Genomic DNA, 8,900 nt, shown 5'->3' with positions numbered 1-8,900 from the left:
TCCATCCTCTACTTAATAGCTCTAGGTTCCTCCTTGCTCATGCTCAGTCTTTGGTTCTGCATTCAACACCCCTGGCAAAGTTGCATTCTCACTGTGTCCCTTGGCTGAGCTCATTATCTAACAGAGTAAAAACCCAAATCATGAGAAAAGGTCCTTCTCTTCCAGAAGCAATGAACCCAACATTGCTCCAGCATCACAGATACCCATTAGCATCACATCGCTGTTTTTAGCTGCTTAATACAGCATACCAAGAAGAAGAAATGTCTTTATCATCTCTTCTCTAGATGCACGTAACTTCACAAGAAAACATCTCATTCACCGTTGCTTGGAAAACTAGCCTGGCTTTAATATGCCCCCAGAACAGCTCCTACCCACCCAGCTTTGACCAGATTTATTTTTTAAGAAGAATTTGGCTTTCTGATTTCCAAGAGTCTGCAGATTTTTCTTCCTTCTCTATGTACTGAAGGCTGCGTCTGCACTTGGCCACTGCTGCTAGGCTCAGCTAAAGCAGGGACCGGCTCATACACATGATGGCTTCTCATCTAGCCCACCCATGTGTGTTCCCTCCATGAACACCTGGGTACACTCAGTCCTCACTGCCAGCAGCACGGTTGGTATCCTGGGCTCCCGGACCAGGATGTCCTCCTTGACTCATGATATCGCCCTGGAGTCACTGATGCCTGCCCTGATGTCTGCTCTCAGTGTTTGCAGTAAAACCTCACTTTGATTGCTCCAGACCTGGGGTGATGGTGCAGCCCACTGCAATGTGAGGCACATGGTGAAGACACTCATGCAGGAAGCAATGGCAAACCTCGTCTTCTGCCAATGCTTCCAAGGTCACTTCTTTAATGGCTCCAAGCAGCGCCGAGAGCTGCAGGGAGACAAAGGAGGCTATAAAACAGGCCAATCTGCCCTCCTCTCAGACTATCACAGCAGATCTTATTTATTGCCAGTGAGCAATAAAGCATTATAACCCTGGGACAGCCTGTGCTCCACACATAACCTCCCTTTCTTGTTCCCCAAGGAACTTTCAACAAAATTAAGGGGGAAAAAAAGCCACAAAGAAAAAGAAATTATCTTTAAGGAGGAGAGAGAAGACTGGGAAAATGTGCAGTTCTCCCCGAAACCTCACCCAGGTTCCAGTGATCAGCATTTCTTGAGCCAGACAAAGTGTCTCCATCTAATAGCCCTTGATGGCTTAGTTCTTCAAGGTATCCCTTTTTGAACTCTTGCAAGCCTCAATATCCCACAGCAGGGACTTCCTCCTCTCAGCTCTGCACTGTGGGAAGAAACCAGCTCCGCTTGCTTCCTTGTAACAGGACACCCAAGAACTTCACCTGGTGAAAGACAGTTCCTCTTTGTCTCTTCACAGCTGTACCTCATCTGTCCTCCCAAGGCTGAATAACCCTAGCTTGTTCCTGTTAAGAAACAATTCCAGACCTTTAAAAATCCTTGGTGCTCTCCTCTCTCCCTGGGGAAACCATAGCTGTGCAGAGCATCTGAGACATGGGCACACCCTGGCTGCAGAGACACTGCTGCAAATGGCATTTCCATTTTGTTCCCTTCCTAACTATTCCTAAGGTCTGCCTCAGACATGGCAGGAGTTAATCCATTCCTTGGTGTCCTGTGAGCTGTAGCTAGCAGCCAGGTGCCTGTGAAACAGGACGTCCCTGCTGCTGGCACAACCTGCACAGCTTCCTTTTGACGGTGTGCTCTCCTGGGACGCGGTGTGGCCAACCCTCACTCTTCAGCCAGAAGGGGGGGCTTCTCACCTTGCACCATCGGCTCGGATTTGAGCACAAACCCAGTGCAAATCCCAGACGTAGGCTTTCATGTGCAGGCATCCTCACAGGGCACTCCTTGCATCTCTGCCTCTACCACACAGTGAGTTGCCACGTATTTCCGGGATAATCCTTCCCCTCCAAAAGCTCTTCAGAGGCAGCCAAGAGCATGCTGTGCTAACCGACTGAGTTACCTCAACCTGGCCCACACAAAGAGATGACAAGACCAGGTTAGCGCTGATCATGAAAGCTCTCCCATCACCTCGCAGGATGTTGCTCTTCAGCATCAGCACCTGCACTTCCTGGAGCAGATGGCACGGTGCACTCCAGGGGAGAGAATGGCAAATGCGGAGACCCAGACTGCTTTAAACTAGGTGTATGCGTGGTTTTGTTCATCGCAGCCCATTCATGTCTTCCTTCTTGATTGTCAGCACTGGAAACAATATTATCTGTGTGGGAAATGTGCCTTGCTGCCTGCTTCTCATACTGCAAGATCATAGAGGACACCTTTTGGTGTGGGGTTCCAGGAATGGTGTGATAACATCAGGCTATCCGCAGATCACCTTGAGGATACTGGCCTAGGAGACCCAACAGTTGCGATCATACTGTCTGGAGTTGGTACGAATCTTGTCACTTCTCAAACACGTGTTTTGCTTGGGGACTTTTGTCACCTTCCCCTCTCCTGATAGGTTTCCAGACCATCTAATTGAGAGAGAAAAGCAGCAGGATGGGGTCAGCCCCTTGCAGTCTGGCATTGTGATGCAGCCGCTGCTGCCAAAGTCAATCACCAGCAGCTGTTTCTCTTACCTAGCAGATACCAGGAAGGTGGGCATTTGGAGCGTCAGCCCAGGCGACTACAGCTGTTTGCTATTGCAGGGCCCACATTTTGCAATGGGCTTTGGTATGCGCCGTATTTAGTCTTTCCTGTTGAGTGTCTGTTTGCCTTGAGTCTGGAACAGGCAGAGAGATCCCAATACTCAAGCAGAGGGGAAGAGCACTCCAGGAAGATTCAATGGGAGCAAGAGATGTAGGCAGAGTTGGTATTCCTCCTTGGAATAACACTGCCTAAATCCTACTGATTGCAAAAGTCTCATCCAGGATGAGCATTTTGGCTTTATTTCATGATTCACGGCAGCTCTGCTGTCTGCCAGATCAAACCGCACCGCACACTGCTTTGCACTGACTGGGCTTTTAGCCCCTCACAAAACAGTGCTGTTGCCACACTGCCCAAAAGCAGGCAGCCAGGGAGCTGGGGCTGCGCCCAGAGCATCTTGCTTAATCCCACGAATACCAGTCCCCACAAAAATAGAAACAATTGCCTTCTCACAGAGCAGCTCGCTGTATCAAGTTTCTAGCGCTGACAACAACCAAGATAAATTAGTATTATCTTTGTGTCTGGTAGATTAAATGGTTTCTTTCCTGTAATGTTAAATAAACGAGGGAATATTTTTTTTTGTCTTTTGGGGATGTAGGGAGTTTGGGGTATCGTCTTACCTTTATGACAGACTGTGCCCACTTAATTTTTTTGCATTGATGACATGGAAAGTGTGCTTGAAGCCAAAAATGGAGCGTGTTTGCCATACATAGCAAGTGTGTTGGCAGAGGGAGGCTGGTTCAGTTAATCAAGCAGCCCGCATTATTTAAAACAATCCTAAACCTGCAGCGGGCCCTGCAGTTAGCACATCATCTCTGGAGCTCAGCATCTGGGACGATGCTGCTGTGGCAAACTTGCTGGGATGAGACTGGAAAAAAAGCGGAGGATAGAGCCCTGTAGCCATGGCTCTGACACTGCCTCGATTTTCTTATAAGAAGTATTTAAATGGGCTTGCCAAGACTGCTTCGGAGGCTAGTCTCCCATCTCAGGGCAGGGTTTCCATTTCCAAGACGTATTCTTTCTTTCATTTTAGTGCCAGAATTTTAATCAACTTCAAATGAATAAATGCGAAAGATTTGCCTACACGCTCACCACCGCTCGCTGTAACTTCAGCTTGTCTCAGGTGCCTTTTGGTAAGATGCCCCACCAGCCTTCCCTGGAAAACCTGAGGGAAGATTTTTAAATCTCCTGTAATTTGGCCTGTCTGTTCAAGTGGAATGGCCAGAAGCTAGCAAGGTCCTGATTTTTAAGGTGTGCAAGGCCTTTCTCAGAGACTGGTAGTCTCCCAGGAGGTGCCCAAGTGCATGGGGAAGTGCTGATGTCCACCCTCCGGAGCACAGCCGCCTCTCGGGAAGCGGGCGGTCTCTGCATTTTCCCATCACAGCAATGTGGGAGTGCCGGGGCTGAGAATTTTGTCACCCCTTGGAGGGACCGTGCCACTAAGTTCCAGGACATAAATCGCTGTGCTCATTTTCTTCTTTTAGGGTGGCACCCTCTTTCATTCCTCACAGCTCACTCTGGTTTAACACCATTTCCTACAAGCAGGGGTTGTTTGATACCAGCCACTTAGTCTGTGTGGCCCTTTCTCAAAACCTTTGAAACCCACAGGTCAACAGCAAGCCATAGGTCAACATTAGGCCCAAGCATAAAGGTTTCCAATACATCCTGTTCCAGGAAAATCAAGCCCAGTAGAGGCAAAAGACCTCCTAGCATGACCTCCCTTCAGTCCCTGCAGCGCCATCAGCCAAAGACAGGGAGCCATAAGGCAATGTGGGGTGCTGGCTCTGCTCTCCATGAGACCATTTGCTTTTCTCCCGCCTTGAGCACCCTTGGGATACACTCTTACCACCACGAAGGAAGAGCTTTGCAGGGAACGGTAGGCTTGTGACCTTCAGCGCACATCTTTCCTGCAGTGAGCCGATACTGCCAATCTCTTCGGAAAGCGCTGGGGCTGGCTGTGGTAGCATGTCTATTGCAAACTAGAGCTCTGGGCAGCCACAGATTGCAGCATCTAGCACAAATGCATGGCCTGGCTACTTTCTTCCTGGGAAACAAAGGCATGCGAACCTTGGGACCATGACTGTTGGGCTCTTGCTTCTTAGAAGTGCACCTGTGCTGATCCAACCAAACGTGTTTCCCGTGGCATTGTGGCTTTTTGGGAAGTACCAAGGGGCTGATGACACTGACATGAGCAGACAGCGCTGCCTGAGCTGGCTGGGAGGGAGATGGAGAGGGTGCACGGGATGCTGTCATGCAGAAGATGCTGTGTGTGATTGGCATTGTATCCAATGGTTGTGGGGAGAAGCTGTCCTGAACAGACTGTGTGGTGTGGAGATACAGGGGTAAAGACAGGGCAGCCCAAAATCTTCAGCGTGGGTGAGCCGTCCACCTATCTAATGTATGCCAGGATGCAGATTGCCTTATTCATGAAGAAAACGCACATATTTAACCTGGCATCCACTATTGCAGCCCCCATCTCCAATTAAGGCTGTCTCAGGCCCTTTGGGGAGGTGATAAAGGCTATAGGAGATTAAAGGTAACTGGGACAAGCTTAAGGGCTGTGAAACTTCCTCCCCCATTAGCCACACACGCATATAACCTGCCAGGCTGTTTGGTTTTCCAGAGATAACCCTGGGGTTACACCGTCGGGAGCGCAGACTGTCTGAGCCTGCCAGTGCCTCCCAGCCTCGCTGAGAGCCCCAAGCCCCGGCAGCCTCCAGGGCAGCACACAGCACAGCACGAGGACCAGCGGGCATGGTAAATAACTGTGGCTTAATTAAACAGCCCCAGCCTGGCAGCAAAAGGTAAAACAGCAGGAGCGAGACTTTGGCAGCTCTTGGCCTTGCAGGACTACCACGAAACCAGCCACCAGATGTTTCCCCAAATGCCCTACCTATCTCTGGAGGAAGAGGCGAAGCAAGATGCTCAGTCTAGGGTTTAGCCCCTCTGTGGGTGGCTGGTGTTGCGTAGTCCCTGTTGAGCCATGCCAGCCTGGCAGGGCACAAGTACTCTGATGTGGACTCGCTGCGCTGTCCTGAGGCTACCTGAGAGGCCACTGAGCACCTGCCAAGCCCCCGCCGCATTCCAGCCAGGGAAGGCTTCTTCACCAAAAGGAAACCCCAGCCACCTGGAAGGGACATGGGAGTCTGGAGGCTCCTCTCTTCAGCTGCAGCCCAAGGCCTGGCAGGGGGGTTGTGTTGACTTTGTGCTCCAGGGCTGCAGAGGCATGTGTACAGAGCTCACCGCCCTGCGCAGCAGCTCTTCTCAGAATAAATCTAGGACTTCAGCCCTGAAGCTGGCAGCACTCACAGCACGCCACCTCTGTGTGATGGGTGGCCAGCGCGGACCCCACAGCTGTCCTCCTGCCTCCCCATGCAGAAGAAGGGGTTGCTCCGAGCCAGGCAGGGAAAGGCCCCACCGAGTCCTGTAATGTGCCACCTACAACAGGGGAGCTCCAAGACCCTGCCTCAGATCCTGTGTTTCACCATCACGGTCCTGCCACCAGGCAAAGCAGAGGGACTATTCCCATCAGCTCAGCATTGGGCAGGGTTAACGCCATTCAGTCTGAAATTCCTGGGTGCTCCACTTCTGGCTTTTGGAGCCTACTCCCCGGCCATGCTCAGTTTCCTACCCTTCTGTGGAGATAGCAAAGCTTTCTACTGCTAGGTTCAGCCCTTGTTTCACTTTGCTCTTGAAGGCCACTGCAGGGTACAGAGACATAGAATGGAAACAGCAGGCCAGGAGCAGAAAGAAGAAGGCTGGGTAACTGTCTGCAGCTGGTTTCCCAGTAAGTCTGCGTGAATTCAGGGAGAGGATTGCCACCAGAGGATTTTCAGCATGTTTACATTGCATCTGCACTGGATATGAAACAGGCACTTCAACTCAATAGACTGTTTGCCAGCCTTTCAACCACCCCTGCAGAGCTGGGACTCCCATGTTGCTCTTGCATTTGCAAGAAGGGAAATGGGGGTTTCCGCTGCCTTCCCCCAGGCCCACCCAGAGGAGAAGTCTGGCTTAGACTAAACTCTGTGCCAACAGGCACCCCAAGGAGAGGGCTGTGCAGAGGCACTTGCATAAGACACAGCTGCCTGTGCCTAAGGCAGATCAGCAGTGACCTCCCAGGGAGGGCGGATATGGAGAGGGAAATCTCGAAGTCCCAGAGGGATGACAGGGAGGCCACAGTGCTTCTTGCTGGAGGCATCTTCTGGAAGGTATCTGCTCATCACGTTTGTTTGAAGCCTGGAGTTAAGACTGAATTAATCAGATGTTAACCTGTGCACCCCAAAGAGCATCTGCCACCAACACAGGGGGCTTTGCAACAATATCCACAGGGAACATATCTCTGTTGGCTACAACTGCTCGATGTGAGCACCTGCTTGCTTCTTCCTCCAAACCGAATCCAGGCTAAGACTAAAAGCCACTAAACAACTTGAAAAATGTGGAGGGAGCTTAAATACCCTTTTTCATGAGACAAAAGGGAGACCAAGGTTGGGACATGGTTTACTTAGAGGTTAAAAAATAGCCTCCAAAAAGCCATAGTCACATGACCACACAGCAGCTGGCTGCCACTGGCACTGAGCTTATCTAGCACGCTCCTCCTGGGTGCGAGCCCACGCCTGTCTCTTGCAGTCTCTAGCTTACCCCAGAAAGCAGCATGCTTTATCTCATGCTGGGGCCCATAGATCAAGATATCTCAGATAACCCAGTAAAAGAGCTCAGGAAAGCTCAGGGCCCTTTTTTGGATCACCTTCGGTCACTGCGGGATGTGGTCACTGAAATAGAAATTGGGTCACAACCTCTGGTAAGAGCAAAACTCATCTGGCATAGGAAAGGCAAACCATGAGAGAGTCTCCAGTCACTGCTCCAGTTTTTGGAGCTGAAACCTAACTTTGATCTGCCACTGAATTTACACCTTGATCTGACGCCAATGTCTGCACTGGCTTTGGGTCAGACGCTTCAGTCCAGACTTCAGGAGATTGCCTGTGGACAGGACAATGATACGCACCACCACAGAGTCCTGTGAGACGTGGAAACTTATGAAAACCACCTCTTCCCCTCTCCCTGTGATGTTCCCTAAACCAGGCCAGCACAGTAGCAACCCATGATGAGGATGCTATGGCTGCCAGTGTCTCCAAAACTTCACCCAGGGAGGCAAAGGATGAGGCCTGGGAACTTGGAAGGGCAGCAGGGAGAGCTGTGCCCCACCATGGGACATGGGATGTCCCAGAGGGAGCTGGGGAGGGCTGTGGAGCTTCTGGGGTCCTACCTCAGTGGCCAAGCTTGGTGACCTCTTGGATGACATTCTGACAACAATGTTTTTGCATTGGAAGCACGGGGCACATGACACAGAATTTGACGGGCTGCCCAGCAGTCCGGCATGCGTGGCTTGTCAGGCAGGGCCACTCCTCATCACCCAGGGGTTCCATGGAGTTCAAGCTCTGGGGACTGCCTGGGAAAATGACCCCTCTCCTCTTGCAGCTCCGAGTAGGGCAGGCAAAGGACGGTCTCCGTGGTGCGTTTGAGATGCAGCACCATGCGAGTCTCCTCGGGAGTGAAATGTGACACTGAGTGTGTGGGGCAGGTGCCACCTCCTTGCATACCAAGCCCCACTGCCCCAGCCCCTGTGCCCATATGAGGCAGTCCCCAGCTGCCCTTATCACTATTTCAGGACCACTTGAATTCCTGGCTCTTATCAGGCATTTTCTAGACACTTGAGCCCCTGAGCTCAAATGCCACTAGGCCACATCTGGGCCCTTCCCTGCCCACACGCTGACCCCGCTGCTCAGAAGTTGGGGTACCAGCGATGACATAAAGGGCAGCTTCTGGATGATAAACTGGTATTTTGCTCAAAGGATCACAGAAATCACAGATTCTCAGGCTGCTACTTCTCATGGCCCCGTTTATTATCAAGCAGAGGCTCATTTCACCTGCCATAGGGCAGGCAGCTTCGAGTTTTACACCAGTGATGCTCACCAGTGCCCTCGTTGCTGGTCCCAGCTCCCCCAGTACAGTTACCAATGCTGCCTGGGTTCTCCAGATGAAGCACGTGGGTGGGGAAGGCTCATCTCAGGATGGCCAGTCACTACCTGTCCCTGCAGGTGATTTCAAGCTATTTGCAAATTGCAGGAGCATTTCTATGTGGGACCCCTTGGGTTGGGAGGAGGATTTGGGCAGCATTGCTCTTTGCTCTGCAGCTGTCCCTCTGCCGGTCGGATTTTGCCTTCTGTGAAGATTTCTAGGGAGAA

This window comes from Chroicocephalus ridibundus, chromosome 5 (genome assembly GCF_963924245.1).
Source record: "Chroicocephalus ridibundus chromosome 5, bChrRid1.1, whole genome shotgun sequence".
Lineage (NCBI taxonomy): Eukaryota > Metazoa > Chordata > Aves > Charadriiformes > Laridae > Chroicocephalus > Chroicocephalus ridibundus.
The sequence above is the reverse complement of the archived record's forward strand: the minus strand, read 5'-3'. Positions refer to the sequence as shown.